Here is a 21,443-nt window from a genome sequence, read left to right on the forward strand (position 1 = left end):
TGGTGGAGAGTCTTGCCTCAATGTTGATGGCTGCCAACTGATCAGGAAGGTGGTTGCTGAAGGCAAGGATGACTATGGCTATTTCTTAAGATAAAAGTATGAAGTTTGCCATGTCGACTGACTCTTCCCATTATAAATGATTGCTCTGTAGCACACAGTGCTGTTTCACTGTGTTTTACCCACAGCAGAACTTCTTTCAAAACTAGAGCCAATCAATCCTCTCAAACCTTTTCAGTGCTTTATGAACCAAGTTTCTACATCCTTTCTTGTCATTTCAACAATGTCACAGTATCTTCATCAGGAATAGATTCCTTCTCTGGAAACCACTTTCTTTGTTCATCCATAAGAAGCGACTCTTCATCTGTGAAAGGTTTATCATGGGATTGCAGCAATTCAATCATGTTTGCAGGCTTGACTTTAGTCTTGATTCAAGTTATTTGGCTCTTTCCATTACATCTGCAGTTATTTACTCCACTGAAGTCTTGAACCCCTCAAAATCATCCATGAGTGTTGGAATAAACTTCTTCCAAACTCTTGTTAATGCTGATATTTGAACCTTTTCCCAAGAATCACTTATGTTCTTAATGACATCTAGAATGGTGACTCCTTTCCAGAAAGTTTTCAAGTTAGCTTGCCCAGATTCATCAGAATAACCACTATCTATTGCAGCTAGAGGACGACAGAGGATGAGATGGCTGGATGGCATCACTGACTCGATGGACATGAGTCTGAGTGAACTCCGGGAGTTGATGATGGACAGGAGACCTGGCATGCTGCAATTCATGGGGTCGCAAAGAGTCAGACGCGACTGAGTGACTGAACTGACTGACTGATTGATGGCAGCTAGAACCCTACAAAATGTATTTCTTTAATAATAAGACTTAAAAGTCAAGATTACTCTTTGATGCATGGACTGCAGAATGGATGTTGTGTGAGCAGGCAGGAAAACAACATGAATCTCTTTTCTTCCCCCATCGGAGCTCCTGGACGACCAGGTGCATTGTCAGTGAGAAGTCATAATTTGAAAGGAATCTTTTTTTTCTGAGCAATGAGTTTCAACAGTGGGCTTAAATTATTCAGTAAACCATGTTATAAACAGATGTGCTGTCATCCAGGCTTTGTTGTTCCATTTCTAGAGCATAGTCAGGGTGCATTTAAAATAATTTTTAACAGCCTTAGCAATTTCAGAATGGAAAATAAACACTGGCTTCAGCTTAAAGTCATCAGGTGTGTTAGTCTATAACAAGAGCATCAGCCTGTCCTTGATGCTTTGAAGACATGCATTGACTTCTCTCTGGCTATGAAAGTCCTAGATGGCATCTTCTTCCAACAGAAGACTGTCTTGTCTGCATTGAAAACTGTGTTGTTTAGTGTGGCCCCCTTCATTAATTATCTTAACTAGATCTTCTGGGTTACTTGATGCAGTTTTACATCAGCACTTGTTACCTGATCTTGCACTTTTGTTATGAAGTTGGCTTATTTCCTTAAGTCCATGATCCAACCTCTGCTAGCTTCCAACTTTTCTTCTGCAGCTTCCTTACCTTTCTCAGCCTTTATAGAATTGAAGATAGCTAGGGACTTGCCCTGGATTAGGTCTGGGCTTAAGTGAACATTTTGCTGATTTGATTTTTTATCCAGGTTACTAAAACTTTCTCCATATCAGCAAAAAGACTGCTTTGCTTTCTTATCAATAGTGTGTTCACTGGAGTAGCATTTTTAATTTCCTTCAAGAATTTTTCCTTTGCATTCAGAACTTGAATAAGTGGTGGTGGTGGTGGTGGTGGTGGTGGTGGTGGTGGTGGTGGTGGTGTTCAGATGCTAAGTTGTTTCTGACTCTTTATGACCCCATGGACTGCAGTACGTCAGGCTTCCCTGTCCTTCACTACCTCCTAGAGTTTGCTCAACATTAAGTCAGTGATGCTAACCAACCATCTCATCCTCTGTCGCCTCTTTCTCCTGCCCTCAATCTTTCTCAGCATCAGGGTCTCTTCCAATGAGCTGGCTCTTCACATCAGGTGGCCAAAGTATTGGGGCTTCAGCTTCAGGATCAGTCCTTCCAACGAATATCCAGGGTTGATTTCCTTTAGGATTGAATGGTTTGATCTCCTTGCAGTCCAAGAAACTCTCAAAAGTTTTCTCAAGCACCAAATTTGAAAGAATCAATTCTTTAACACTCAGCCTTCTTTATGGTCCAACTCTCACATCCGTTCATGACTACTAGAAAAACCATAGCTTTGACTATAGGGACCTTTCTCGGAGAAGTGATGTCTTTGCTTTTTATTATGCTGTCTAAGTTTGTCATAGCTTTTCTTCTAAGGAGCAAGCGTCTTTTAATTTCATGGCTGCAGTCACCATCTACAATGATTTTGGGGCCCAGGAAATAAAATCTGACACTGTTTCCACATTTTTCCCAACTATTTGCCATGAAGTGATGGGACCAAATGCCATGATCTTAGTTTTTTGAATGCTGAGTTTTAAGCCATCATTTACACTCTCCTTTTTCACCCTCATCAAGAAGCCCATTAGTTCCTCTTCACTTTCTGCCGTTAGAGTGGTGTAAGAGGCCTAGCTTCCTGCCTATCTCAGCTTTCAGCATAACTTCTTCAAGTTTAATCATTTCTAGCTTCTGATTTAAAGTGCGAAATGTGAGACTCTTCCTTTCACTTGAGCATGTAAAGGCTATTGTGGAGTTATTAACTGGCACAATTTCAATGCTGTTATGGCTTAAGGAATAGAGAGGCCAGAAATGGGGGAACAGCCAGTTGGTGGAGCAGTAAGAGGACACACAGCAAATATTTATTGAGTTCCCTGTCTTAAATGGGCACCGGTTCATCATGCACCAAAACAATTAAATCATAACATTAAAAAGATCACTGGCCGTAGATCACCATAACAAATATAGTAATAATGAAAAGGTTTCAAATATTACAAAAGTTACCAAAATGTGACACAGAGATATGAAGTGATGCTGTTGTAGAAACAGAACTAACAGATTTGCTGAAGTGGGGTTGCCACAAACCTTCCAATTGTAAGGTAAAACTCAGTATCTGTGAAACACAATAAACTGAACTGCAACAGAGCAGAGTGTCTATATTTGTAATAGCCAAGGTAGGGAAACAACCTGTTTCCATTGATGAATGAATGGATAAAGAAATTGTGCTATATTCAGTCAGACAGACACATACACAAACACACATGGTGGAATATTATTCAGCCATATAAAGAAAGAAATTGTACCATTTGTGACAACATGGATAGAGCTATAGGGTGATATGCTAAGTGTAGTAAGTCATACAAAGAAAGATAAATACAGTATTATTTTTCTTATATGTGGTATCTAAAAACATAACAAGCTGATATATACAGAAGACAGATAAGTGTTTGCAAAGGTGGGTCCTGGAGGATGTGAAAAAGGGATGAAGGGTATCAAAAGAAAAATGAATAGATGTTTTTGAAAAAGTGACTTATCAAATATTTTATAACCTTAATAATTTTTTTTCTTCTAGTCAGAGAGAAATAATAGCTCAATATCTGAGTAAGATTGGTGCTTATTTATTTTATAAATTTAGAATCCATGATATATAGATTAGTGATAATATTTATATGAAAATTTTTTTCAAAGCCAATTAATACTAAATCCATAAACCTAATATTGAAGATGATGAAATTAAAAGCAAATGGGTGAGGGTGAATATAGCCTTTATAATATATATCAATACAAAGCATTACATTAAACAGGCAGACTTCTGAAGTTCTCAATAAGTTCAATAAAAGTACATCAGCACACATATTGGTCACTGGTTCCTGAATACATGTTAGAACTAGAAGAAAAATAAATATTAACATATGATATATTATAAAGATAAGTTGTTAATAAAAAATCATATTAAGAGAGCAAGGACATAAACTTAATGTGGATCAATGGAACATTTTATATCATCTTATATCATTGTATAATTTTATACCATTTTATATTATACAAAAGGTAACTTTTATTTTTTACTATCTAAAGGGCCTTTATATTGTCACCCTGCTTATTTAACTTACATGCAGAGTACATCATGAGAAATGCTGGGCTGGAAGAAACACAAGCTGGAATCAAGATTGCAGGGAGAAATATCAATAACCTCAGATATGCAGATGACACCACCCTTATGGCAGAAAGTGAAGAGGAACTAAAAAGCCTCTTGATGAAAGTGAAAGAGGAGAGCGAAAAAGTTGGCTTAAAGCTCAACATTCAAAAAACAAAGATCATGGCATCTGGTCCCATCACTTCATGGGAAATAGATGGGGAAACAGTGGAAACAGTGTCAGACTTTATTTGTTTGGGCTCCAAAATCACTGCAGATGGTGATTGCAGCCATGAAATTTAAAGACGCTTACTCCTTGGAAGAAAAGTTATGACCAACCTAGACAGTATATTCAAAAGCAGAGACATTACTTTGCCGACTAAGGTCCGTCTAGTCAAGGCTATGGTTTTTCCTGTGGTCATGTATGGATGTGAGAGTTGGACTATGAAGAAGGCTGAGCGCCAAAGAATTGATACGTTTGAACTGTGGTGTTGGAGAAGACTCTTGAGGGTCCCTTGGACTGCAAGGAGATCCAACCAGTCCATTCTGAAGGAGATCAACCCTGGGATTTCTTTGGAAGGAATGATGCTAAGGCTGAAGCTCCAGTACTTTGGCCACCTCATGAGAAGAGTTGACTCATTGGAAAAGACTCTGATGCTGGGAGAGATTGGGGGCAGGAGGAGAGGGGACAACCCAGGATGAGATGGCAGGATGGCATCACGGACTCGATGGACGTGAGTTTGAGTGAACTCCGGGAGATGGTGATGGACAGGGAGGCCTAGCGTGCTGCGATTCATGGGGTTGCAAAGAGTCGGACACAACTGAGCGACTGAACTGACTGAAAGGGCCTTTATTAGATGATTATCTAACATCAATTTTCTTGTCTCTTTTAGAAACATTTAAAACACTGAATTCATATTATATATAGTAGCTATTAGCTTTTCAAAGCTGATATTCTTAGTGAGGAATCATGTGTCCATTATCTTATGTGCAATAGACTATCATTAAACTATCTGAGTATGCAAGTCAATTCCCAAGGTACCATCATGAAATGGCAGGTAGTGCCTGGGGTCCAACGTGTGATAGATCAAAGGACAGGGCATTTAGGGCATACGGTAGCAATCTAGGAAGAGTTCAGTGATGTTAACATTAGCAAGGTGACAACAGCCACAAGGAAAATATTGGATATTGAAACAATACATACAAGTTTTTAATGATGCACAATTTTCAACTATTTATAATGATAGAAATGATGTTGTATTTCCTTGTTTAAGGAAGTATTCATGGGTTGACAATGATTAATAAACAAATGCTTATCACAGTGTTTGGTATTTATGTTTTTTTCTCTCTCCATCAACATAAAGTCATTTAGTCAGCCAAGTAACATTGCTTGAAGCAAAGTGCAATAAATATATGTATTTACCCTTCAGTGGTAATTTCTGTGACTGATGTGTGCTACACTCAGATGGTGGAATCTTTTAGGAATCCTCTCAAAGTTATGTTATGCCTTCCAGGCTAGAGATTCTGAACTAGAATATTACAGCAAACTAGTATGCCAAGTATATGATCACAGTGTACCAATATAATATTTTCAGACTTCAAGACAAACAAATAGAGCGGGAGCTGGGTACTCTCAGAATTACCATTTTCTACTGTGGCATATTTTGATAAATGTAAAGAAGCCTTGCTTTAGAACCATGTCTCTGACATTCAAGTTAGCCAAAACTGGTATCTGGTTGTCATATTAGCCTCTCAAGTTGTCAAGACACTTCAGTTCAGCTTAGTCACACAGTCTTGTCTGACTCTTTGTGACCTCATGGACTGCAGCACACCAGGGTTCCCTGATCATCACCAACTTCTGGAGCTTGCCCAAACTCATGTCCATCGAGTCAGTGATGCCATCCAACCATCCATCCTCTGTTGTGCCCTTCCCCTCCTGCCTTCAATCTTTCCCAATATCAGGGTAATTTTCCAATGAGTCAGTTCATCACATCAGGTGGCCAAAGCATTGGAGCCTCAGCTGCAGCATTAGTCCTTCCAATGAATGTTCAGGACTGATTTCCTTTAGGATTGACTGGTTTGATCTCCTTACAGTCCAAGGGACTCTCAAGAGTCTTCTCCAACACCACAGTTCAAAAGCATCAATTTTTAGGTGCTTAGCTTTCATTATGGTCCAACTCTCACATGGGCACATAACTATTAGAAAAACCATAGCTTTGACTGTACGGATCTTTGTCGGTAAATTAATGCCTCTGCTTTTTAATATGCTGTCCAGGTTGGTCACAGTTTTTCTTCCAAGGAGCAAGTGTCTTTTAATTTCATGGCTGCAGTCACCAACTGCAGTGATTTTGGAGCCCCCCAAAATAAAGTCTTTCACTGTTTCCATTGTTTCCCCATCTAATTGCCATGAAGTGATGGGACTGGATGCCATGATCTTAGTTTTTTAATGTTGAGTTTTAAGCCAGCTTTTTCACTCTCTTCTTTCACTTTCATCAAGAGGCTCTTTAGTTCCTCTTTGCTTTCTGCCATAAGGGTGGTATCATCTGCATATCTGAGGTTATTGATATTTCTCCCAGAAATCTTGATTCCAGCTTGTGATTCATCCAGTCTGGCATTTTGCATGGTGTACTCTGCATAGAAGTTAAATAAGCAGAGTGACAATATATAGCCTTGACATACTCAGTTCCTAATTTGGAACCAGTCCATTGTTCCATGTCCAGTTTTAACTGTTGCTCTTGAAATGCATACAGATTTGTCAGGAGGCACGTAAGGTGATCTGGTATTCCCATCTCTTGAAGAATTTTCCACAGTTTGTTGTGATCCACACAGTCAAAGGCTTTGGTATAGTCAATAAAACAGAAGTAGATGTTTTTCTGGAACTCTCTTGTTTTTTCAATGATCCAACAGATGTTGGCAATTTTATCTCTGGATCCTCTGCCTTTTCTAAATCCAGCTTGAACATCTGGAAGTGCTCGGTTCACGTACTGTTGAAGCCTAACTTGGAGAATTTTCAGCATTACTTTGCTAGCACGTGAGATAAGTGCAACTGTGTGGTAGTTTGAGCATTCTTTGGCATTGCCTTTCTTTGGGATTGGAATGAAAACTGACCTTTTCCAGTCCTGTGGCCACTGCTGATTTTTCAAGACACTTATACATTTTTAAAATATTACTTTTTATTTTGAGATAACTGTATACTTATATGTAGTTATAAGAAATAGTTTAGAGATCCCATATATCCTTTACCCAGTTTCCCCCACTAAAAACATCTTGCAAAACTATGGTATAAGGAGATACTTAGAATACTGACATTGATACAGTCAGTCAAGATACAGAACAATTCCATTACCACAAGGAACCTTCTTATTGACTCTTTGTAGCCACGCTTACCTCACCCCACCACTACTCCTAATACACGAGAATCACTGATTGGTTCTCATTTTTAAAATTTTGTCATTTCAAGAATGTCATGTAAAAGTAACCAAACAGCTTAATTTTTTGAGGTTGGATTTTTTTTTCACTTTGCATAATTCTCTGGAAATTCAGCCAAGTTGTTGCATGTATCCATAGTCCACTATTTTTAATTACTGAATAGTAATTCATAGTTTTTGTGTGTATAAAGTTTATATAACCATTATTCATTGAAGGACATCTGGGTTGTTTCCATTTGGTGGCATTACAGATAAATTAGGAACTTCCCTGGTGGCTCAGACAGTAAAGCATCTGCCTGCAATGTGGGAGACCCAGGTTTGATCCCTGGGTCGAGAAGATCCCCTGGAGAAGGAAATGGCAACTCACTCCAGTACTCTTGCCTGGAAAATTCCATGGACAGAGGAGCCTTGTAGGCTAGAGTCCATGGGGTTGCAAAGAGTCAGACACGACTGAGCGACTTCACTCACTCACTCACAGATAAATTGCTGTGAAAACGTGTGTACAGATTTTTGTATGAACTTAAAATTACATTTTTGTGAGATAAATCTCCAGAAGTAAAATTGCTGGGTTGCATGGTAACTTCATGTTAAGTTTTATAAGAAATTGCCAAGTTGTTTCCAGAATGGCTTATATCATTTCCATTCCCACTAGTAATGTATGATTGTTCCAGCTTTTCCACATCCTTTCCAGCATTTGCTGTTATCACTCTTTTTATTGTAGTCATGCCGATAGCCAAGTAGTGATAGCTAATTGTGATTTAAATGCATTTCCCTAGTGGCTAATAATGTTGAACTTCTTTTCATGTGCTTATTTTTCATTTGCATACCTTCTCCAGTGAAAAATCTACTTAAGCTTTTTGCCCATTTTTTAGCTGGGTTTTTAGGGAAGATTTTACTTTTGAGTTCTAAGAGTTCTTTATATGTATTCTGGATTGAGTCCTTTGAAAGATAATGTGCTTTGCAAATATTTTTTCCTTGTATGTACCTTCTCTTTAAGTCCTGTTAACAGGCTGTATCAGTCAGGGTTCTCCAAAGAAACAAAATAAAAAATCATAATTAAATCCAATTTAAAGCATGATTTTAATTTAGAAAATTAAAAAAGAAAAACCTACACATCAAGATGTCTCTCATTATTCAAAAGCTTTCTCCAGGCTATTGGTCTACTCTTACTAAAACCCTCATACCTATTTTTTCTGGTGATAACCAAGAATGATGGAGATTTCATTTATTGTTGGGTTAATTATAATTAAGAAGTCTTTCCCTCCAGGAAGAGGATGGAAAACACTGATCCCCTGCCTTTTGGCTGCTTTAATACTGATGACTCTCCACTAATCTCATCCCACACTGCATTATCCATTGCTGCCCTGATTACTAGAAAAGTCTTGTATGGAAAGGTCTGAGTCACCCTCCCCTCTACGATACGTCCGAGTCTCTTCTCTGAAAATGTTCATCATCTATATTTCCACCTTCCACTATGGTTATCCTAGAAAAGCAGATCAACTTTATCACAGCACTGGTCATTAAATATCTCACATATCACCTAAGCAAGTGTCTTTAAAAAGAAATGAAACAAAGTCAAAACATAATAGCATTTTAATAGACAAACCTTTAAAAAGCAGCTAGTTTTTACATAAGGGCATTAGACAATTTAAGTTTACATGCTTCCTCTTAATCCTTTTGACTACTGCAAGTGATCTTTTAGGGGTCATGACAAGTGGATTTTTTTTTTCTTTGCTGAGCTATAAATTTAATCACCAGCTCAGGGAAGTTAGCATGTGAGAGTTGAACCTTTTTACTCAGATTAATTGGGTGATTCCCAGACTTAAGACTATCACGAACCAGCTTTTTTATAAATTTTCAATTGGGAGACTAGATAGGCCAAGGACAACTCATTTTGTCAAATAACTACCTAAAAAAAAGTGATAACTGCCACCTACCATCTCCATAATTTTCAAACTGAATTTGAAAGGGCATAATCTCTAAAAGAGGACTTACCGTATGTACTGAAAATACTAACTACATATATTTATGACCATTTAAATACTTGAAAAAACAAAAATCTACTTGTCATGACCCTTGAAAGATCACTTGCAATAGTTGAAAGTGTTAATAGGAAATGTGAACTCAAATTGTCTACTGTCCCCATATAAAAACTAGCTGCTTTTTAAAGGTTTGCCTATTAAAATGTTATTTAAGTACTTAAATAGTCATTATACATGTGGTTAGTGTTTAAAATATATAACCTGTATTTCCTATATTTCTACTCATAACTGGGGAAAAAGTCTATATTTTAACCTCACATCAATTACCAAAGCTGTGGTGTGAACTTGCCATCAAATTGAGGTCCTTTGCCCCAGACACCATGCTGCAATGCACTCTATTCTCTACAAGCTACCATGACACCAAAATCCTTGGAAAATATCACAGCTACATTCTTTTGAAGGAAGAGCCGCTGAACAAAAGAAATCTTTTAGGAAAACTGAAAAAACTTAAAAAGAGATGTGATATACAAGAAATACGTGGAAGCAGCTATTCATTGAAATGTTTTAAGCATCACTACCAAATGCAAAGGGTCTCCTATACATAAGGAGTTCCCTACCTGCATTAACCTTTTCCATTTTAAATAATAATGTAATATCTTATAAGATGATTGTCATTGTGAGTGCTGGTCACTCAGTCATGTCTGACTCTTTGGGATCCCATGGACTATAGCCTGCAAGGCTCCCCTGCCCAAGAAATCTCCCCAGCCAAGAATACTGGAGTGGGTTGCCATTCCCTTCTCAAGGGGAGCTTTCTGACCCAAGGATAGAACTGGGGTCTACTGCATGCATTGCAGGCAGATTCTTTACTGTCTGAGCCACCACATGTAGTTAGTATTTTCAATATGTGTAGTAAAGATTTTAAAGTAAAATGACCAAAAAAATAATTTCATTAGTATCAGATCACTTGGCATTCTCTATATTTATTCTGTATGTGGAGTATTTAGGAAAGTCTGCTTTCCATTCTCTTCTGTTAACATAGGCTCTTACTTTGGAGAAGGCAATGGCACCCCACTCCAGTACTCCTGCCTGGAAAATCCCATGGATGGAGGAGCCTGGAAGGCTGCAGTCCATGGGGTCGCTGAGGGTCAGACACAACTTAGCGACTTCACTTTCACTTTTCACTTTCATGTATTGGAGAAGGAAATGGCAACCCACTCCAGTGTTCTTGCCTGGAGAATCCCAGGGACAGGGAAGCCTGGTGGGCTGCTGTCTATGGGGTCACACAGAGTCAGACACGACTGAAGTGACTTAGCAGCAGCAGCAGGCTCTTACTTAGAAGTATTTTACATGCAATGTTGTTTTTGTTTTCTAAATATGCATCTGTTTACTAAGTGGGGTCTCCTGAGTCCAAGAAATAAATTTATGCTCTTTTTTTACCAGTATCCAAGAATGGAAACTAATTAATGTCAAATATATTATACTTAAAAGAATCTTTTTTTGTAATTCTTATTTACTACTTCCAGAAAGAGGCCAAAGTTCAAACAATAAGTAATAAAATAAACTTCCATTTATACCAAAAATTATCAAAACACATGATCTAATATAAGATCATTTCCCTACATTTCCATCTTATATATGATTTAAGCAAGAAAGAATATCCCAAATGGGTTTTGAAGAATGAGGTGTATCATGTTAGTAATACCATTTCATAAATATTTTTGAATGGGAAAAAGATTTTTTAAATTCTATCTAAATACCAGCATCATGAATGACATTACAGCTCTCCAATCAGTAAGCCTTACATTTTACAGTTTTCTAACACTATGTTATCCCCAAATTCACCTAGAACACAGAACTATTGAACATATAACAATCTTACAACATAGACTATAAACATACATTTTTAGAAAAGATGATAATATAAATGAGAAAGTTTAAAATTTACTTTGAAATTACAGAATGTTTTTAAACATAGGTATCAGGGCCTCCCTGGTGGCACAGATAGTAAAGAATCTGCCTGCAATGCAGGAGACCCGGGTTTAACCCCTGGGTCGGGAAGATCCCCTGGAGAAGGGAATGACTACCCACTCCAGTATTCTTAACTGGAGAATCCCATGGATGGAGGAGCCTAATGGGCTATCATCCATGGGGCCTCAATGAGTCAGACACAACTGAGTGACTAACACTTTCACTTTTTATATTCAGATTAAATGTAGATGGTCAAATGAATCACCTACCTTTCTGGCAGGATTCAGCCACCAGTTGCATTATTATAGTCAATACGAAACACAGGTTCAAGTGGTGGATGCTTTTTTGCATTATCCTCTCTCCAACCCTGTGCTATGAGTATAATCAGTTCCATTTTACAGATGGGAAAACTGTGTCACCAACTGGTTAAGTAATATTTCAAATTTATACAGATTTTTCTGTGTCTCATTTGTCCTTTTTGTTTATTTATATTTTACTGAAGAATTCTACAGAGATTTGTAATTAAAGTCATATCCACATAACACAGTTAAATGCAAACTTTGTCTTAAAATCTAGATACTTTCACCATACCCCTCTGCCACCAAGTACAGTTTCATATTTATGGAATAAACCAGAAAGGACACTTCATTTTCTAAAGCTTAAGTAACAATGAACTAAACAAATTCTAACTTCATCCAACCTAGGTTAAAATAAAAAATGGCATCCAGTGGAAAATTTAAAGTATTTAAAGTTATGATCTGTGTTCCAATCTTTTGCCCAATAACTATTAGGTAAAAAATCTACGAAAAATCACTTGCTTTTCTCTTTTGTAAAGTGGAGATAATACTATGCCTGATGTTTCTACCTCACAATATTGTTTAGAGAAACAAAAATTGTACACTTCTGTGTAAGTTGTAAAAAGAATTATACTACACCAAATTAATTTATTTGCATAATCTATTTAGATCCTCTCTCTTTCTGAATGTGAAAACTCAAAATTTTAGTAGAATTAATCCCAAAGAACCAGTTCAAAAAAGTCCTATAAGATAAAATGTTAAGTTACATTATAGGATTTATTTTATACTGAAGTGAATAATTAAATCCACTTAGTATGTGCTCTCCAGGTGTTTCTTGATTTCCTACTTTTGCATTCCAGTCCCCTATAATGAAAAAGACATCGTTTTTGGGTGTTAGTTCTAAAAGGTCTTGTAGGTCTTCATAGAACTGTTCAACTTCAGCTTCTTCAGTATTACTGGTTGGGGCATAGACTTGGATTACCATGATATTGAATGGTTTGCCTTGGAAATGAACAGAGATCATTCTGTCATTTCTGAGGCTGCATCCAAGTACTGCATTTTGGACTCTTTTGTTGACCATTATGGCTACTCCATTTCTTCTAAGGGATTCCTGCCCGCAGTAGTAGATATAATAGTCATCTGAGTTAAATTCACCTATTCCAGTCCATTGACTATGCTAAAGCCTTTGACTGTGTGGATCACAATAAACTGTGGAAAATTCTGAAAGAGATGGGAATACCAGACCATCTGACCTGCCTCTTGAGAAACCTATATGCAGGTCAGGAAGCAACAATTAGAACTGGACATGGAACAACAGACTGGTTCCAAATAGGAAAAGGAGTAAATCAAGGCTGTATATTGTCACTCTGCTTATTTAACTTATATGCAGAGTACATCATGAGAAACGCTGGGCTGGAAGAAGCACAAGCTGGAATCAATATTGCCGGGAGAAATATCAATAACCTCAGATATGCAGATGACAGCATTCTTATGCAGAAAGTGAAGAGGAACTAAAAAGCCTATTGATGAAAGTGAAAGTGGAGAGTGAAAAAGTTGGCTTAAAGCTCAACATTCAGAAAATGAAGATCATGGCATCCAGTCCCATCACTTCATGGGAAATAGATGGGGAAACAGTGGTAACAGTGTCAGACTTTATTTTGGGGGGCTCCAAAATCACTGCAGATGGTGATTGCAGCCATGAAATTAAAAGACACTTACTCCTTAGAAGAAAAGTTATGACCAACCTAGATAGCATATTCAAAAGCAGAGAGATTACTTTGCCAACAAAGGTCCATCTAGTCAAGGCTATGGTTTTTCCAGTGGTCATGTATGGATGTGAGAGTTGGACTGTGAAGAAAGCTGAGCGCCGAAGAATTGATGCTTTTGAACTGTGGTGTTGGAGAAGACTCTTAAGAGTCCCTTGGACTGCAAGGACATCCAACCAGTCCATTCTGAAGGAGATCAGCCCTAGGATTTCTTTGGAGGGAATGACGCTGAAGCTGAAACTCCAGTAGTTTGGCCACCTCTTGCGAAGAGTTGACTCACTGGAAAAGACTCTGATGCTGGGAGGGATTGGGAGCAGGAGGAGAAGGGGACAACCCAGGATGAGATGGCTGGATGGCATCATGGACTCGATGGACGTGAGTCTGAGTGAACTCCAGGAGTTGGTGATGGACAGGGAGGCCTGGTGTGCTGCAATTCATGGGGTTGCAAAGAGTTGGACACGACTGAGCGACTGAACTGAACTGAGTATGTGCTTATCATAGAATACAACTAAAGGCAATATTTATGTAGGATACATAAAGAGTATTGGAAGTGTCATATTTTTTTTTTCTGAGCATCTATTATGTGTTAAGCACCTGCTTAATAGTGGTGCTAGATTACACAGGTAACATTTTGCTTTTGCAAAGATAAATGAGATTCAGCTTCTAACACTGATAAGATAGTGATCTCCTGGATAAATTGAAAAAAACAGCCAGTGCTAAGGTGAATAGTGCTAAAATCAATACATGAAATGGAAAGTTCATTGACTTGACCCAATTCTGAATATATTTTCACTTCATATTCTTATGTCATTCTTTCTGATCCTTCAGAGACCATTATCTCTATAATTGCTGGTTATTGATTCCTAATTAAACCCAGTGTATGCAAATTAATTAAACATTGTTTGCATTAAACATCTCCAAACAGAGCTAACATTATTTGGCATAATAATGTCAAATATTATGCAAACACTTGACAAGAAACACAAATTTCCTAGCAGCAATGCGATTTAGAATGTTTTGATGTCAGTCAGATATTTGCTCCATTTAACTTCTACGGTTCTCACACTGTAAATACCATAGGCCACACCAATAATATCTTAGAGTCAACAACTCTCAAGCATTTATGTATCCAGGGCTGCAAAATGATCTGAAAACTATATGGACATTTTTAATAGAACTAGACGTTTCCTGTAGTTAAAATATAAATAAATAAATAAAACTTCATACAGTAACCACCACCATAAATAAGGGCACACAATAAAAGCCAGGATGTTCTGTAAGGCAAATATCCATTCAAACCTAGGAGATTTCCAGAGCAGATTTGCGATAGCCTTCTGTCATATACAAAGGTCAAAAATAGCGACTTAAAACTAGAATGTTTTTATGCAATTTAGGTGCCATTTGACCACAGAGAATTTGACCACAAATGCTCTGCCTATATGAGAAAACTGAAGAAACAAATCACACTTCTTTCTCTTAATGGCTGTTTTCACTGGCTTGGCAATATAACTCAAGGCCCAGATTGAATTTCACTTTGGGGCAACTACATTTATCATGATTCCATAGGCAGGTACTGTGGCCATTGGTTTTGGCACAATGAAAAAATTGCTATTTCAATGGGATTTCGTTTCGTTGTGGTGTATGTAGGGGGGAAATCACAATAGTGTGCTCTTATACAGAAGACAATACTGTAAAGATCTTTCAATGAGTAGTAAAATATTCAGCCAGGCATAGCTAATAGTAAAATGGGGTGTTTCACAAGTCCACTAGTTAATTCAGTACCAGTATTTGTCATGCATCATGTTGGTCACTAAAAAACAAATCCATCACACTGATAAAGGAAAAGAATTCAGCTAAAACTCTGGAGTGAAAAGCTCATTGCTTTTATTCTGCTTTGCAAGTTTGTATTTTAGAAGTATTCATTCATCAGTATATATTGAATGCTTATTCTATGCAATGCATTGTGTTAGGTGTAAGAAGTACTACACTGAATAAGGCAAAATGCCACCTCTCATAAGTCTGGACTATACAGAATACTGATCAGAGAGACATTACCGTTAACACATAAATGGGTGGCTAATGGGAATGAAATGTATCAAGTATTAAACAGAATCCTTTTTTCTGTAGCCTCAGTCCTTTTTGTGACTCAGATTGAGGGTTTCCAGGTTGGTGTTTATCTCTCATAAGCAAAAATAGATTCTAGTGAGGAGTGGGGAATGAATTCTTGTATTTGGGATCCAGTTTCTCTACTCGCTATGGGATTTGCGGCAGTAACTTCAAATTTTAGGACTCAATTTACATTTTAAAATTAGAAAAGAATAGTACCTATATCTACTGGGTAGTCGTGAATATAAATTGAAATAACGCATATGAAAATACTTTGCAAGAAAACAGAGTAGACTACCACAGATACACAAACGCTATTTGTTGTTGTCGTTGTTGTTATTAATAAATCCTCTGGGCCAAATAAACCCCTTATAAAAAAGCAAGCCATCTTAAAAGAAAAAAGCCATAAATCATGTAAAATAGAACTTCCTGCCTGCCTTCCCATGAGAAAACTGTATCTGAGCAGTTTCAATTTATCCCTAACCATGTAAAAGCAAATAGACCTGACCAATTCAAACTCATGAAACTGGAGAAACCTCTGCCCCAGGCCTTGTCTTCTTGATTTGGGGCAAGTTTTTTAATTTGAGTATCAGTTTCTATCCCTGGAAAATGGGACTAAAAACACTGAACAGAGAACTACCGAACTATAGAGACACCAAATGAAAAGCAGTATGTAAAAAAAAGCATGAGGTCCTCTGCCACATTCATAGTAGGTCCTCTACAAATGTTAATCAGGTCCATCCCCCAAACAATGAGTTCTAAGATTGTCATTAACTCTAATTTAATTAACCAGCTACCCTTTACTATTGACGAATTTTACATCAATAGCATTTGCATTTTGACACTTCTTTTTCTAATTACGTATAATTTGCTCCCTGTTAAAGGAATTTCAGGCATCAGCAAGCAGGTCAGAAGATACTTAACCAACTCAGAAAGTTTCCTAGAAAGTTGATTCTGAAATCATACTTCTTGTTTTAATGCAGTCTTCAAGAGAGTAAATGGGGATGGAGATCATCGCTGCTTTTGGGACTTGGAATCCTATGCCCTTCCACAGTTCTTTTTTTTCCCCTAAAGCAAGCCCTGGGCCTTCTCTGATGGCTCAAATGGTAAGGAATCTGCCTGCAATGCAGGAGACCAGAGTTTGATCCCTAGGTGAGAAAGACAACCTGAAGAAGGGAATGACTACCCACTCCAGTGTTCTTGCCTGGAGAATTCCAAGGACAGAGGAGCCTGGTGGGCTACAGTCAATGGGGTCGCAAAGAGGTGGACACAACTGAGCTACTAACACTTTCGAAGCAGGTCCCATATCCAAATAGCCCAAACTCCACTTTTATTTCTTAGCTTAAGATTCTTTAGTTTCTACTCCTGCATTTTAGTATATTTTACAGGCTTTTTTTTTTTTTTTTCCATCCTGTAACCCTGTGTTGGTTAGGGTTCAGCTGAACATAACAGAAACCACTCTAATGAGGTTGAATAGAAAGAGATTTATCACCAGGTACCAGCGGGGAGCAGGCTCTAGAGTAATCTTCCAGTCAACTCTCATTCTTCAGAATCATAATGATCTTCTGTGAGTGGGAAAGAGGTCTTGGAGAAGCATAAAGCTACAACTGCAAAAGCCAGCTTCCTCTATCACAACCATGCCATGAAATGGATGCCTTGTCTCTTGCCTTCTTCCCTTCATAACTCGGACCTGAATCCAAGCTTGTCAGAGTACATGTGATTGGCAGAACTGAACACATCCAGAAATCTACCCACAGAGCATCTTTGAAATGCAATGTTTTTGCTTTCTGACCTCTACAAAATAGGACAAACACTAGACAGGAGCTAGAATATACTGAGACCATTCCACATGTCTGCTGTAAACACTACAGAATATTTGTGTGTCCTCTATTTTTCTACTATTTTTTGATGGTGGTGGTGGTGGTGCTGGTTTAGTTGCTCAGTCGTGTCTGTCTCTTGAGACCCCATGGACTGTAGCCTGCCAGGCTCCTCTGTCCATGGGGATTCTTTAGGTAAGAATACTGGAGTGGGTTGCCAATTCCTACTCCAAAGGATCTTCCTGACCCAGGAATCGAACCCGGGTCTCCTGCATTGCAGGCAGATTCTTTACCAACTGAGCTATGAGGAAAGCCCATTTTGATGAAGAAGGACCAAAAAAAGATAATTTGTCACTAGAACACCTCATTTGTTAATATGCTGTGCTTAGGCATTTATTCGAGTCCAGCTCTTTGTGACTCCATGGACTGTAGCCCTCCAGACACTTCTGTCCATGTGGATTCTCCAGGCAAGAATACTGAAGTGGGTTGTCATGCCCACCTCTAGGGGATCTTCCCAACCCAGGGATCAAACCTAGGTCTCCTGCATTGCAGGTGGATTCTTTACCATCTGAGCCACCAGGGAAGCCCCTGGATCTTTGACTTCAAGCTTAAGGTTGTTAATTATGCTACTTTATTAACAGATGGTAAAGAATCTGCCTGGAAGAGTCAACAAATTTGAGCGACTAAGCATAGCACAACACAAAGACCTAGAGTCTTCGTGACCTAGACTCTTTGCAACCTAGAGTCACTAATTAGTTTTTGGACCTGGGAAATCTATTTTCTTTATAAAACCTTTGTTTCCCATGTGTGTAAAATGAGGAGATTAGATTCAGTCATTGTTATAGAAGCATTTTTATAATATGCTTGTGTATATTATTATTGCTGCTAAGTCACTTCAGTCGTGTCCGACTCTGTGTGACCCCATAGACGGCAGCCCACCAGGCTCCCCTGCCCCTGGGATTCTCCAGGCAAGAACACTGGAGTGGGTTGCTATTTCCTTCTCCAATTATTGTTGCTGGTATAAATAAGTAACCTTTTGTATTTGATTAAAAGTGATACACAGGCTCTTAGTATTATTATGAAAATAATGCTGTTTCAATTAATTCTCATAGACCTATCTACAGAGGCAGATAAGAACAAGCAGCAGTATGTTTTCCCATGCTGAAGAGGTTTACAGACTCAATGGCTTGACTAAAGGACACTTTGAAAAGTCTTCTATATTTTTTTCTCTCCCAGTCTCTCCAAGGCACTTCATAAAACAATCAGTTCTTTACCCTTTTGTAACTATCTTCCAGATTCCCAGAGCAGATACAGAGAGGCTAACAGGAATCATTTCAGTGAACGTCACAGTGTTTGGGGAGCCAAAGCGGTAGGCAGGGCCTCTCAGTCTGGTGTGTTCTTGCTGTGAAGATACAGGCCAACAGGCCTGGCCTCTGCAAAATGTGTTTCCACGGTAACTCCAATTTTTCACCCTTTTATAGAGTCACCCTTATGATTCTAAACATATGATAAAAACAAACGTTTTAGTTAGCTTGGGCTACTGCAATGAAATATCATAGTCTAGGTGGCTTAAACAACAAACTTCTACTCTTCACAGTTCTAAAAACTGGAAAGTCTGAGATCAAGGTGTCAAGAGATTTAATGTCTGGTGAGAACATTCTTCCAGGTTTGTAGACAGTCATCTTCTCACTATATCCTTACATAGCAGAGAGCAGAGACCACCTCTTTCACTTTTGTTTTTATAAAGGGACTGGTGCCAATCATGAGGACTCCATCCTCATAGACTAAACACCTCCCAAAGGTCCCATCACCTAATACCATCACATTGGTTGTTAGGATCTCAACATATGAATTTGTGGCGTGAAGCTACAAACACTTAGTCCTTAATACTCACTCTTCTATTTCTACCAACACTGTATGAACATCGTTTAAATGGGTTACATCAATATAAACAAATTGATTTATACCTTAGATGGTTTTTAAAAAAGCAATACACCAAACTCCCTTGATGCTGACCCCACTTAGAGTATAAAACTCTGATCGTCAGAAAGAAAACTTTTGTGTATTTGCTTGTTTGGTTGGTTGTTGAGCTTTGAGAGTTCTTCATATAATCTGGACAAAGTCTTGTCATATATTTCATTTGCAAATATTTTCTCCAAATATGTAGCTTGTCTGAATCCTCTTGGCAGTCATTCATAGAGCAAAAATTTTTAATGTTGATGAGATTAAGTTTATCAGTTTTCCCTTGTATTGATTTTGTTTTGAGGGCATGATAGACCTATTAGTCAATCGTAAAACTTGGGAGATTATCTCATATTTTTTCTAAAAGCCTTATAATTTTACATTTAAGTTGATCCATTTTAACTTAATTTATGTATAGGGTATGAAGTTTACATGATTCAATGTTTTGCCTATGGATGTCCAAAAGCTCTAGAACTATTTGTCGAAAAATGCTCTTTTCTTCTGTTAAATATCACTTGGGCATATTTGTGTGGGTCTGTTTCTAGGTACTCTATTCTATTCCAGTTATCTATCCCTTTGCCAATATCACCAAATCATAATTGCTGAACCTATGTAGTAAGATTCCTCCCACTTTTTTCTTGTTTCAACTGTTTTTGCTATTACAAGTTTTTTTCAAGTCCATACAAATTTTAGAATATCTCTCTCTCTCTCTGTGTGTATATATATATATATATATATAAATTCTGCTGCTCTTCTGATGGGAATTTTATCTGCAGTGAAATCCTTTACCACTGAGGTACACCCCTAGACTGTATTTTATCCATATATCAATCTGAGGGGAACAGATATCTTTACTATGCTATCTCCCAATTCAAGAACATTTATTTAGGTAATTTCTGTTTCATTATATGATGGTTTTAAGCTTATAAATCCTATAGTATATGTTATGTTAGATTTACAACTGTTTCACTTTTTTGAATGATTTTAAATCATATTGTATCTTTAATTTCTGTCCACAGTTTATTAGTGTTTAGAAATAAAAACAAAATTTTAACATTGATTATGTTTCCTATGATCTTGCTGAACTCACTATTTAGTTATAGCAAATTTTGGGGGTGGGGTTGTTTGTTTTTGTTTTTTGAACTCCATGAGATATTTTATGTAGACAATTATGTCATCAGTAAATAGAGTCTCTTGCTTTCCAATCTGTATGCTTTTTATTACTTTTTCTTTCCCATTGCGCTGGCTAACACTTGCAGTATTATACTGAATGAAGGGTGAAAGCAGACATCTTAGCCTTGTTTCCGATCTTAAGGGAAAATTATTTACTCTTTAACCATTAAGTAAAATGTTAATATAATGTGCTTTATGGATGATCTTATTTGAACAAAAGATACCATCTTTTTCAGTCTTGTATGAGATACTGCAAAACACAATTTAGGAGCAGACGGTAGAATCTTGCTACCCTCTATTAAGTTAGACATTAAAGAGATTAGCAAAATTGTGAAACAGTACTACACTTCCACTTCTTTTTTTGCAAACTATAGTAACTGTCTATAAAAACATGCTATTTTATTTTTAATGAATTAATAAATGTTTTAAATTTTATCAGTTTTCATTTTTTATATGGTAAATCAATAGATATATGCCCAATAAATACAAAGTCTTTGGAGTCCTCAATAAATTTTAAAAGCATGAAGTGGTCCTGAGACAAAAATGTCTGAGAACCAGTTCTATAAGCTAACAGACATCTTTAAATTTTACTAGAGTTGGTGTTTAATTTCTGATAAATGTCCTGCATGTAGGAATGGTACTGGAAGACATAATTTCTATAAATATGTATGTGAGTCACAGTCACAGGAACTTTTTTCATGATTCTTATTAACTTTTTTTTTGAAAGTCTGTGTTGTTCTTCACTTTCAGCTAATAAAGGGCAACACAACCAAAACCAAAAATTCACTTTTAGAAACCTTATACAGAGTAGTACTCTTGCCTGGAAAATCCCATGGACGGGGGAGCCTGGTAGGCTGCAGTCCATGGGGTCGCAC

The sequence above is a fragment of the Oryx dammah genome, unplaced genomic scaffold (genome assembly GCF_014754425.2).
Source record: "Oryx dammah isolate SB20612 unplaced genomic scaffold, SCBI_Odam_1.1 HiC_scaffold_2, whole genome shotgun sequence".
NCBI classification, from domain to species: Eukaryota; Metazoa; Chordata; class Mammalia; order Artiodactyla; family Bovidae; genus Oryx; species Oryx dammah.